Genomic DNA, 13,196 nt, shown 5'->3' with positions numbered 1-13,196 from the left:
ACACCACCTGCCCCCTTTGCCAGCACCTCACCGAGCGCTGTGCCAGGCGTTGGGGCACCGCTGCCAGGGGAACGCCAGGCAGCCCTGGGCACGCTGGAGGGGGAAGCCAGCGACATCCTCAGCCCCAGCTTGGGTCTGGCCTCCATCAGTTCCTGTAGGACATCACTGCAGTGAGCCAGATGCGAGCGTACAGCCGCAGCCAGCAGGCTGCCCCCCGCTCCCTGCCAGGCCTCGGCCCCTTACGCAAATCGCTTCTCACGCTGCCTTAATTGAAGCTGTCAGATGAGCTTTACCTTTTCTCTTTTCTTCTTCTTCTTCCCCCCCTCCCCCTCATTCCTGGCAATACAGATGGATTAATTCCACTATGGATACCCCAGCAGCCAGCATGAGATCAATAAAATGAGGTTGCATCTCTGACATATATATTACAGGAGTGGCACCAGCAATATTTCATTGGGAGAGACAAGGCAGACACGGGCGTGTGGAGCTCCTGCAGAGCCTCTTTGGCCAGGGGGGAGACAAGAGTGATTCAGAGGGGCACAGAATAGGTTGGATTGGAAGGGACCTTGAAGATCATCCACCTCCAACCTCCCTGCCATGGGCAGGGACTCCTCCCACCAGCCCAGGTTGCTCAAAGCTTCATCCAGCCTGGCCTTGAACATCTCCAGGGAGGGAGCATCCACCCCTGGGTACCCTGTTCCAGTGTCTCCCCAACCTCACTGGAAAGAATTTATTCCAAATCTTCAGTTTCAGTATCCCCTCATTGGCTGGCTTTGGTGGCACTGCTGTGCCCCATTGCAGATCAAAGAATCATAGAATTGTTGTTGGAAAAGCTCATCCAGTCCAACATCAGCCCCACCCCACCATGGCCACCAAACCGTGACCCTAAAGGCCATGGCCACACCTTTCTTGAACGTCTCCAGGGATGGGGACTCCACTACCTCCCTGGGTTACCTCTTCCAGTGCCTTACACCCAGTATGGCACAGGATGGGGGCAAGGAGAAGCTTCCCTCATTTCCCACTTTGCTACTTTTGCTGCACATCTGCTGTTCCCCAGCCATAAGACCACCATCCAGGGTTGCAACTTGGGTTGTTTTTTGGCATGCTCTGAGTTCAAGGATGCCAGAGCCGTGGTGTAGATGGTAGGCATGGTGCCAGCTCTGTGGAGATGTGTAGATTGATAGAATGGTTTGGTTTGGAAGGGACCTTAAAGATCGTCTAGATCCAACTCCGTGCCGTGGGCAGGGACACCTCCCACCAGCGCAGGCTCCTCAGGGCTTCATCCAACCTGGCACTGAACGCTTCCAGTGAGGGAACATCCACAACCTCCCTGAGTAAGCTGTTCTAGTGTCTCCTTCCCCTCACTCTCAAGAGGGTGGCATGGAGCTGGGGGTGCTGTCTCCCATGGCTACCACCCCCCTTCATTCGGCTCCCTTCAGAAATCCCCATGGCAGGGATTTGGGCTTTAATTATTTTCAAATGCTGCTTTTTTTGTGCGTGTGTGTGTGTGTAAAATTTGATTTGAAGAAACATTTTTTTTTTTTCTGCAGCAGGCTGTAGGATTTGAGGGTTTGTAATCCCTCCTAAATCGCCCTGGCCGGGGCTGGTATTGCAGTGCCAGTATCAGAGCTAACAAAGGGGGATTAGAGGGGAAAATGCTGCGTGAAAACCTGCCGCTCTTTGAGGGCTTTTAGTACAAAGCAGATAAGATAGGTAGAGCAGAGCCATTTTTAACCCAGTTTTTAATGCAGTCACTGCTTCTCCTCTTTGAGGCAAAGGAGAGGGGACATGGCAGCCCTTTAACCCTTTCCCTTCCTCAGAGATTCTTTACAATGGAATCGGTTGCCCAGGGATGTGGTTGAGACACCGTCCTTGAACGCATTCAAGATCAGCCTTGATGTGTCCCTGAACAGCCTGCTCTGGTTGGAGGTGTCTCTGCTGCCTGCAGGGGGGTTGGACAAGATGCCCCTGCAGGGTCACTTCCAACCCAATGCAATCTGTGAATCTGTGTGGGAGAAGTGCTCTGAGATGTGTTGGGCAGGAAAAGCTGCGGGGCGGATGCCCATGGCAGTTTGTTGTCCCCCAGAGCCATTGCCAGCTCCAAGGCCATGCTCCATGCTGGAGGGTGTCCAGAGAAGGGCAACAAAGCTGGGGAAGGGCTTGAGAACAGGGCTGGGGAGGAGCAGCTGAGGGAACTGGGCTCATATAGTCTGGAGAGAAGGCTGAGGGGAGGCCTCATTGCTTTCTACAGCTCCCTGAAAGGAGGTTGGAGAGTGGGGTGAGGATTGGACTCTTCTCCCTAGTCTCAGGTGATAGAAGGAGAGGAAATAGCCTGAAATTGTGCCAGGGGAGGGTTAGGTTGGAGAGGAGGAAAAATTCCTTTGCTGCAAGAGTGACCAAGGACTGCAACAGGCTGCCCAGGGAGGTAGTGGAGTCCCCATCCCTGGAAGTGTTCGAGAAACCTGTGGCCGTGGCACTTGGGGCCATGGTTTGGTGGCCCTGACGGTGTTTGTGTTGCTGGTTGGGCTGGATGATCTCAGAGACCTTTTCCAACCCAAACAATTCCATGATTCTGTGATCCCAGGACTGCATTGGTGTCTGCATGTTGGACTGTCAGTGCTGTCTGTGCCACTCAGAGCCCTGTTGTGCCACCCAGCCTGGGAGCAAAGCAGGTTCCCATCTTGCCTCCCGCTGCTGGGAACTGTGGCTGTGTGTCCTGGGGTGGGATCACTGTCCTGCTGCCCTGACAGGGCTGGATCACTGTCCTGCTGGGAGGGGATCGCTGTCCTGACAGGGCTGGATCACTGTCCTGCTGGGAGGGGATCGCTGTGCTGATGGGAAGGGATCAGTGTCCTGCTGGGGGGGTCGCTGTGCTGATGGGAAGGGATCAGTGTCCTGCTGGGGGGGGATCGCTGTGCTGATGGGAAGGGATCAGTGTCCTGCTGGGGGTGGATCCCTGTGCTGATGGGAAGGGATCAGTGTCCTGCTGGGGGGGTCGCTGTGCTGATGGGAAGGGATCAGTGTCCTGCTGGGAAGGGATCGCTGTCCTGTTGTCCGGTTGGGAGGGGATGCCTGTCCCGCTGTGCCACCGGGAAGGGATCACTGTCCCGCCTTCCTGCCGGGAGGGGATCGCCGTTCCGCCGGGAAGGAATCACCATTCTGCTGTCCCGCCGGGAGGGGATCTCCGTGCTGCTGTCCCACAGCGGGGGGATCGCCGTCCCGCCGCCTGTCAGCCCGGCGTCAGTCGGTGCCGGTGGCAGCTGTCAGCCTTCGCGGGCGCCTCACCGCCCGCAGATGCATTACCCGAGCTCGGGGAGTGCCAAGGCACATCAGGCCAGGGGAAGAGATGCTCCAGGGGGAGATGAAAGGATCCCTTCAGTGGAATTCATGTGGAATAAGCTTTCCGCAGGAGATATTTCCTCCTAATCCTCCTTAGCACTCAGCTGATGCCTGCAAGCATCGGGGTTTATAGGCCTTTGAAAAATTCATTCTCCCTGCTCCAGCAGCAGGTGTGAGCTCTGCCAGCCGTGCCCAGGACCCTCCAGTGCTGGGCTGTGCCCTTGGACCCTCTGAGCATCCTGTTGCAGCGAGTTCCACAGCTCACCTGTGTGCCTGGCAGAAGCAGCCTCCCTAAACATGCTTCCCTGGCAGGGTGCTGGGCAGACAGGGTTGTGCCAACCATGGATTTTTGCTCCTGAGTCTATCCCTGAATCATAGAATGGTTTGGGTTGGAAGGGACCTCCAAGACCATCCAGTTCCAACCCCCCTGCCATGGGCAGGGACACCTCCCACCTCCCACCCTGGGCTACTCAAAGCCTCATCGAGTCTGGTCCTGAACACCTCCAGGGAGGAGGCATCCAAAATCTCCCTGGGCAACCTGTGCCGGTCCTCCCTACCCTCACTCTCAAGATTTTTTTCCTCATCTCCAGTCTAATATCCAGATGGCTGGGGAGCTGCCTCCCAGCCATGGCAGTGCTGCAGAGCCCCTGGAGTTGCTGTTCCCTCAGCACTGCCCTTGCCTGCCTTGCTGCAGCTCTGGCACTGCCAAGTGTTTCACTGCAGCGCTTGACGGTCCTGGGCAGGCTGAGGACAAGGGAGCCGCGAGAGCTGCGGGTGCCAGGTTGTCTTTATTCTGCCATCTGTGCCCAGGAGGTGGTAGATGCCTGTACGTGGCAGCCTGAGATCCTGCAGATGTTCCTGCTCACAGGCTAGGCTTGGGAACCAGAGCTGCGCCGAGAGAGCCATCATCAATCTGCTGCACATGAACAGGCACCAGCAGGGCAGGCTCTTGGAGGGGACATTTTCCAGGTGACTGAACAGAGCTTTCCTGCTGCTGATGGGGGCTGTGCCCTTCTCGGCCCCTGGAAAATCCCACTCGGATCTGGAGGATGTGCTGCAGCCCCCTGAAGGTGCTCCCAGTCCTGCGGTGATGCTGCTTGGTGTGTTTGCTTCATACCTAGCACATGGCTGGGACCAGCAGGAACCAAGCATGTCATAAGATCCTGGAATGGCTTGGGTTGGATGGGACCTTAAAGATCACACAATTCCACCCACCAGCCTGGGTTGCTGAAGTGTCTACAGCTTCTCTGGGCAACCTGTTCCAGTGTCTCACCATCCTGTGAGTAGAGAATTTCTCACTGATGTCCAACCTAATCCCACCCTGCTCTGCCTTCAAACCATTGTTCCTTGTCCTGTCACCATAGGCCCTTATAAATACTCCTTCTCCAGCTCTCCTGTAGCTCCCTTCAGGTCCACAGCCAAAAAGTGCCCATGTGAGGCAGAGGGGTAGCTTCTGCAGCACAAGGTGCTCCTGTTTGTGTAAATGGGGTGGGAGGAAGAGCAGAGCCCCTGCACCTCCTCATCCTCACAGCAGCTCGATGGTTGCTTGATAAACAACTATGAGAAAGTGTTCAAATCCTGGAGGTGGGGCTGGCAGGAGAAGGGAGGCCATAACTGCAGGGGAAAATAATGAACTGCACCCTTCTTGCAATATGCAGTGGTCTAACAAGAATCAGAAAATTAATTATCTGCTGTAATTAGTGTAATGACCTACACTATTAGAGGTTATTTACAGCAGGAATAAAACTTCCCCCTGTAAATGTCAGGCTGTGCCATCGGAACACAGAGGCTGGAGCAAGCCCTGCATGGGTGCAGTGAGGAGCTGAGGGCAGGGCAGGGTGCAGGTGCCAGCATGGATCCCCCTGGCAGGGCTCTGTTGGCCCTGGCACTGGGCAAGATTGGCTGTCACATTCCCTGGTGCCTTGTGTCACCCATGCTTGGCCACTGGCTCAGCTGCTCAGTGGAGGCTGACCCTACCTGAGCCTGTCCTGGGTGGGATTTGCCATCCTGGGAGTCGTGGCTCCCGAGCTGTCCCTGCCAAACAGTGCTTGTGTCCCTCTGGGGTACTGGGGCTGCTCAGACCTCGCTCTTCCTCTGGATGAGCACAGCCTGCTCTTCCCCCATGCTCCAGAAAGGTCCTTTCGCTGCCGGAGGCACACGCCAGCTGCGCCTTCACAGCTCAAAATGGAGACATTAGGCTGCTATTGTTCCTCAGCCCAAAGCTCTCCTGGCTCTGAAAGGGTCCTTTTCTGTGCCTAGAGTGCATGAAACAGGTCCACGAGTGAAGTGTTTCCAGTGTGGGGCACAGGGAGCAAGAGGGTCTTGCCATGGGGGCTTGTTTGCCCTTCTGGAAGCACAGAATAGCAGCTCACCTCCTGAGGGAAATATTGGGTAGCTTTGGTCCTCTTGAGGGTGTTTTCATAGAGCCACACAATGGTTTGGGTTGGAAGAGACCTTAAAGACCATCTAGTTCCAAGCCCTGTGCCATGAGCAGGGGCATCAGCTGTGCCAAGCCCCCAGGCAGCAGCAGGGGTGTGTGCAAGGGAGGTGTTTGGGCTGCTTCTGGACGGCAGCAGCAAGCTCTGGCTGCCTGACTGTTCCTCTGCTCTTGTTGCTGCTCTGACACTTGCTGGCCAGGCTCCTGGCTCAGGTGCTGCTGGTGGGACTTGGAGAGGTCCCATGTAGGAGGCAGGATGACCCTGCTCTGGGGTTCTGCCCAGTGCCATCTGCCATGGAGCAGGTGGGAAGCTGGTGGTGAGTCCTCGGTGCCGACAAGGCAGGGGAGGCCGGGGGGAAGTTCTGAGCGTGGAGAGGGTAACCTGAGAATTCCTTGACATTTGAGAGTGGAGGATCATGACTGCTGCATTATTAACGCTGCAGAGATAAAATGCCTCACCTGTCACTGAGAACTGGCATCAATAATTCACTCTGGCACCTGCTGATTGCAGGGAAAGCAACACTGGCCCAAACACCCTGCCCAGGAGCGGTGCTGGTGCCACAGTGGTGGCCGAGGCTGCAGCCAACCCCAGTGTGATGCCTTCCCTGGTGAGACCACAGCTTCAGTAGTGTCCAGTTCTGGGCACCCCAGTTCCAGGGGGACAGGGGTAGGCTAGAGAGTATCCAACAGAGGCTGGTCCAACATGAGGATGATGAAGGGACTGGAACATCTGTCTGAGGAGGAGAGGCTGAGAGACCTGGGGCTGTTTAACTTGGAGGAGAGAAGGCTGAGAGGGGATCTGATTAATCTCCATAAATATCTGAGGGGTGGGGGGCAAGAAGCAGGGGCCAGGCTCTTTGCAGTGTCCTGTGATAGGACAAGGGGCAATGGACACAAACTGGAACTCAGGAATTTCCATCTCAACATGAAGAGAAAGTTGTTTGGTGTGAGGGTGCTGGAGGCCTGGAGGAGGCTGCCCAGAGAGGTTGTGGAGTGTCCTTCTCTGGAGACTTTCAAGCCCCATATGGACCTTGTGATCCTGGGCAAGCTGCTGCGGGGCACCCTGCTCCAGCAGGGGGGTTGGACTGGATGATCTCTGGAGGTCCCTTCCAACCCCTCCCATTCTGTGACTGCCCAGTCCCCGCTCCTCGCTGCCTGCGCACACGTGGCCGGAGAGGCTGAGGTCACCTCCCTCAGGGCTGCCAGGCAGGGTCAGCCGAGGGCAGCAGGGCCGGGCATCTGCACAGTGCCCAGGGGCACTGGGCAAGGGACAGGCAAGGGGCTGCTGCTGCTGCAGCAACAACGTCTGCTGTAACCTCGTTGTGTAAACAGAGCGGAGCTGGGGCTCTTGAAACCGAGAGCTTGTTCCTTCCAACAGGCCCTTAATGTAATTTGAATGTACAATCGAGGGTTTTTATAGCTTAATACTGCAGTGTTTGTGGTGCATCCTGGAATTTAAGTGTCTTAAACGTAATTATTGTTAATTGCTCACACGATTCTATAAACTCATCCAATTAAAAAAAAGTTATTAACTTTATAAAATATCGCAGGCGTCCCACAGAGCAGGAGATTTGCAGGAAATAACAGCTCCAGCAGGCAGAGCTGGAGTGCTGCAAGGTGCCTTGGTGACACCTTGGATTCCTGCCTCTCTTTGCTTCCCCCCAACCCCTTTCCCTAAAGTATTTTGGAAGTGCCCTACCCTGCAGCTCAGGAGATCCTGCATGCCCTGGGCTTGGCTTTTGCAAGGAGGGTGATTATAGAATCATAGAATGGATTGGAAGAGACTTCTAGAGATCATCCAATCCAAACCCCCCCTGTCACCCAGGGCAGAGCGCACAGCAACGCATCCAGGTGGGGCTGAAAGTCTCCAGAGAAGGAGACTCCACAACCTCTCTGGGTAGCCTCCTCCAGGCCTCCAGCACCCTCACACCAAGCAACTTTCTCCTCGTATTGAGATGGAACCTCCTGTGTTCCAGTTTGTGTCCATTGCCCCTTGTCCTATCACAGGACACTACCACAAAGAGCCTGGCCCCTGCTTCTTGCCCCCCACCCCTCAGATATTTATAAACATTCATAAGATTTCCTCTCAGTCTTCTCTTCTCCAGGCTAGACAGCCCCAGGGCTCTCAGAAGGACTGCAGGCAGCAGGACACTGAGAGCTGCTGGGTGCCTTTGGGAAGTGGCCTCCAGTGCTTTGCTATGGACTCACCTGGGAACCTCACTCCCTGTGCTGGAAACACCCTGTGGATCCCCAGTGATGTTGGGGAGCTTCTGAAGTGGGGCACAAAATGAACAGAAGCCTCTGGGGAGGGCGAGTGGGACTGGAAGATGGTCAGTGTGAGGTCAGGACCCAAGTGGATGTTCCTCCCTCCTGGGCTTGCCCCACATCCTCCTGCTCCCTGAGCTGGGGGCCACTTGCAGCCGGCTGGAGATGATGATTGGAGTCTTACAGCCTAATGCCAGAATTTACAGCCAGGGATTTATTGTCCCCTGATTGCTCTCTGCTGCCATTTAACTCATGCCCTGGAAGAGTTATTTAATGCACAGCAAGTGGAGTTGTGCTGAGGCTGCCTCGTGCACGAACATCTCCAACCTCCTCCTCTCATTTTCCTTCTGGGATTGAAATCCTGCTCTGTGTGGATACAAGCTCTGTTGGACCCAAGAGGATTTTGGTTGGAGCTGCCCAGCTTTGGAAAGCTTGGCCATTTCCCTTCTCAGGTGCCTGCTTGGCTGTTTCCCCTCTCAGTGCCTGCTGTCCCTCACCCTGTCTCAGCCCAAAACCTCACTCAGGTGAGAGCTGGTGGAATCCTCCCAGGGAAGAGAGGGGGCAAATGGGGTGTTCCAAGCAGGATCCTTCCAGCCTGGGTCAGAAGGTATCTTTCTCCCTTTCCATCCTACTGCTTTTCCAGTAGAGAAACAAATGGTCTGTAGCAAGAAGAAGAGATGAGGAGAAAGAAAACTTTCTCTCAGATGAAGACAAAATGGAACAGGCTGCCCAGGGAGGCTGTGAATGTCCCCTCCCTAGACATGTTGAAGACCAGGCTGGATGAGGCCTTGAGCAACCTGGGCTGGTGGAAGGTGTCCTTGCCTATGGGAGGGGGGTTGGAACTGGATGATCTTTAAGGTCCCTTCCAACCCAAACCATTCCTTGATTCTAAATAGTGGCACTTGGAAGTCAGCAAAGGAGCCTGGCTGAAGGCTCTCTCCTTTTCCCTGCTGGAAGCAGAGCAGGGAGACGAGAGACTGGCAGGCAAGAGACAGGTTTGGGAAGAGACCCATCCCAGGCAGGGAGGCATCAAGCAGCTCATGTCCTTGTTTTGGTAGTGGTGGTGTGTGGTGTTGTAGCACTGAGCCACAGGAGCTGGGATGGACTGGGAGAAGGTCTGGGAGCAGCTGGGGCTCAGGCACCATGGGGAGCACCCCCGCGCCAGCTCCGCCGACGGCTTGGAGCCGACCTGGGCACAGAGCTTCGTTTTAGGATTGTTCCAGGCCTGCTTAATTGGCTCTTGGGCTCCCTGTGCAAGGCGGCCAGTGCATCTTAATGAGGGATGCTCAAAGCCTGGCTTTTTTTTTCCCTGGGACTAGAAGGAGGTGGTGTTTAATATTCATGTCTAGCTCCACTCATTTGAAAGGTAACGAGGGAGTTGGATTCCCTGCTGGCAACGAACAGTGATGGGCTCTGGGCTCCTAAATCACCTGAGCCTCACAGCTGGGCTGGGCTGTGCTGGAGGAGGCTGCCCCACAGGCATGGGGTCGGTGAGGTCTCCTTTGGTGCTCAAAATGGGCTCTGGGAAGTGCTTTTTTCATACCACTCGTGGTCAGGATCTGGCCAATCTTGCCACAGGCAGCCATGGAGGTCGAGTTCTTAGCCCAGAGCGATTGGATGTTGACATGGCAGGGAGATGCTGCTGAGCAAGAACAGCTTCTGAGTGCCTTCTGACAGAGCTGTTAAAGCCCTTGCTGCAGGCAGGGTTTCAGCTGCACCTTAGCCCTTAGGGTCACTCCACGTCTGCCCACACTGCCATCTTCCGTGCTTCCCTGCCTAGGGCCAGGTGCTGGACAGGGGGAGATGCAAGAGGTGCTGAGGAGGCTGGGTGCTGGGAGGGCAGTGCCACCTCCCTGCTTGCTGAATCAGCCTGGCCTGGCCAAGGAGGCATTTGTGAGCCCTGCTTGTTGGGAGGAGCAGAAGATAGCCATGGGGAGCAGAGCTTTGCTTTCCATCTGTTCCCCTGACTTTGCTGCCATCCCCATCTCACTGTGCTTGGGGAAGATGGGGGGGAGGAGGAGATGCTGGGTCTGCTGTTGGGGTGGACCTCTGGGCATCCTGGCCGGCCTGTGTGCATGCAGCAAAATGGTGACTCCTGGAGCCTTTCTGGGGGACAGTTCTGTTGGGCAGATGCCAGCTGCCCAGAGGGGGCCAGGCCAGTGTCATCTGCTCTGTGAAACCCTCTCGCTTCCAGCCTACCCCCATCATGCCCACATAAGCCCTCGGAGCCCTGAACACCACACTGGTGCCTGGCTTGCTGGAGGATCTCACTCCTGTTTATGGCAAAGATGCCTTCCATGGTTCCCTCTCCCTGCCTGCCTCCCAACTGCTCTCCCTCATTGTCATTTTAGCCTAGATTAAAGGCGCTGGGGCGCAGCGCTGTGCGCATGATCCAAGCGGAGCCTTTTCACAGCACCGCACTGATGCCAAGCAGTAATGACAGGTTCAAGCTTTTCTGCATCACAAATGAACTGCATGCAAATGGCTAGTCCTGAATGGAGAATAATTGTCAGCACCTAGAGTCCTGCCTACACCCATCGGCTCCACCTCGCCTGCGGAGGGGAGGAAGCCCTCAAAGGGTTAAACGGGGGCCGGCCCGGCAGAGCTAGCGGGGAGCTGCCGTTTCCACTCTGCTAGAGCCCAACCTGTTAGTGCAGAGCTGTGTGAAGAATGTCAGGGATTTGTTCGAAGCGTTATCGAGATGTGGCTTTACATCTGTAAATCCTTTTACGCATCGCAGCTCAGCCGTGAGGCTTCCCCACGTGATGGGCAGTGCTGGCTGCCTGGCACGGGCCAGGCCAGCCACCGTGCCCAGGCGGTGCCAGAACCACACATCTGGGATGTGGTGCTGCTTTCAGGGCACTCCAGCTTGGAGGGAAAGCACCCCCAAAACGTTGCTGCTCTTTAACTAAATCTGACCTGCTTGTTCTGCTGTATCAAACCATCCCTCCCTGAGCTGCTTTGGCACTCTGATGGTGCCCATTAGCGTCAGTGACACCACCATGTCCTCACTCACGTGGTGGATGTAAATTGGACATTGGGAATAAATTCTTGACAGTGAGGGTGAGGAGACACTGGAACAGAGTGCCCAGGGAGGCTGTGGCTGCCTCCTCCCTGGAGGTGTTCAAGACCAGGCTGGATGAGGTCTTGAGCAACCTGGGCTGGTGGGAGGTGTCCCTGCCCATGGCAGGGGGTTGGGACTGGATGATCTTGCAGGTCCCTTCCAACCCAAACCATTCTATGATTCTATGAATCCTGCCTGCATTGACGATTTTCAGTCAGAAGCCAAAGGTGGGAGGCCCACAGCTGGTGTTAGCTGCCCCCTGGGGAGCTTTCCCAGCCTGTCAGCAGAGGGTTTGACTTGGTGCTGTTTGCCCTCCTACCAAGCTCTCACCAGCAGGACTGAATTTAGCAAGCGACTGTGCCAGTCTCGGGCACCACCAGGCAAAGATGCTCCATCATTCATTGTGATGTGTGCTGATGAGGGGAAAAGGAAAAAAAAAAAAAAAGAAAAGGCTTGTTCATCCATCAGCAACTCAGCACTGCTGTCTCCAGGTGAGCAATTTGCCAGCGTTACCCTGGTGTCACTCATTAGACACAAGATGTAACAGTTCTCATTTACTCTTCGGGCTTCCTGCCACTCAGTTACTCCTGCCTTTGACTCTGCACACCAAACTCCAGCTCGTTTTGAGCCTCTGTCGAGTTCCCCTTTCAAATTCCTGCTCGTTAAGCCCAGGCACAGCGTGTGGGCTGCAGGCACAGGAGAGGGGTTGGGAAGCCAGAATAGGACTCTGGTGCCTGTTGCCATTCAGCTTTGCAGAGCAGTGTGAGTGTGTTTCAAAGCCTGAGAGAGAGAGAAGCAGTTCCTTCCCTCCCATCACTAGGTCTGAACTTCACCAACTGCCTTGGCTTTGGCTGCATTTTGGTTCTGATTTTGACAGAGTTCTGTTCTTTTTAATAGATATAAACTTTTACATCCAATTGGGTTGATGCTCTTGGCCCCTTCAGGGATTTTTATCAACTTGGACATATAAGAAGGAGAGCAGAAAGTGCAAGGAGTTCATTTCCTCTGAGGAAGCAGAACCAGGGGCTTGAGTTTTGTGGCTTGAGCAGTTGTTTAATGGCTGGAGTTTTGCTGATGTCTGAGAGCAGCAACACCTGCAGGTGCAGGTGGGGACATTTCAGTGGCAAACTGAAGTGTTTCCCTCCAGTGCTTGTCTCTGCTCCTGTACTTAGATGATTTTAGCCACTCCTCCAGCTGGCCACATGGTGTGGGAGCAGGATGGAGGGGAAGGTGAAGCCAAGGGTGCTGCCAGCTCACAAAGCTGCCCTGCATGCAGAGATGGGGCAGCTATTTGCTGTTCCATGAGCTCCCAAAATGTCCTCCAGTGCTCCTGGCTCTTGGGGCTTGCAGCTGACCAGGGCTTGTAGTGCATCTGTGCCAGGGGCTCAAGTGGCCATCACAGTAGAGCTCATTGCTGTCCATACTTGCTACCCTGTTTCTGTGGACAGGAATTGTCCTCTCTGTTTTTAAGGATGTCCCTCCTCTTTGTCTGTCCCTTCCTGCACCACCTAAAGAGTCCTGTCCTGTCCTTGCTGATTTACAAGTACTGGCTGAGGATGAATCTCAGGTTTGACATGGACAAAGAACCAAGTCACTTGAGTAACATCAGTCAGAGCTGTGGGATGTGTAAGCAATGCCTGGGGAATGATCCTCCAGGATGCAGACTAGGAAAGTGGTGTTGAGAGTGCTTGGTGTTATGCTGAGACAAAAAAAGAAAGCCCCTTAGAAGCTGCCTTTATGTCTTCACACCATTGCTTGAATTGTCACTGCAGCTGAGCTCTTTGGGAGGGAGAGGCTGAGGAGCAGTCATCTATGACCTGATAGGGGAGAAGGTGATAATTCCTAGGATGTCTCTGGACATGGTGCTGGGAAATCAGTGTCTGTCTTGGACACCACAGGAGGGGCTGATTTCTTCACCCTGAGCAAGGGGATAGCCTGTGGTGTTTTGTGTGGTTTGAGCTGGTTCTAGTCAGAGGGGAGGGAGTGTGTTGAGATCTGCATTACAGTGATCATTCTGCAAATTCCAGAGCATTAGTGTCATTAAAATGTCAGGCTGCTATCTTCCTCAGCATTAGAACTCTTAATGCACTT

At 54.8% G+C, this 13,196-nt stretch overlaps 1 protein-coding gene across 1 annotated transcript in view; it reads left to right on the top strand.

The window, feature by feature from the left end:
* The window catches only part of DSCAML1 (DS cell adhesion molecule like 1), a 116,149-nt gene that overhangs the window by 43,221 nt on the left and 59,732 nt on the right, over window positions 1-13,196 (top strand). The window lies entirely within an intron of this gene.

The sequence above is a fragment of the Indicator indicator genome, chromosome 34 (genome assembly GCF_027791375.1).
Source record: "Indicator indicator isolate 239-I01 chromosome 34, UM_Iind_1.1, whole genome shotgun sequence".
Taxonomy (NCBI): domain Eukaryota; kingdom Metazoa; phylum Chordata; class Aves; order Piciformes; family Indicatoridae; genus Indicator; species Indicator indicator.
Note: the sequence above shows the minus strand (reverse complement) of the source record. Positions and strands in the feature narration are given on the sequence as shown.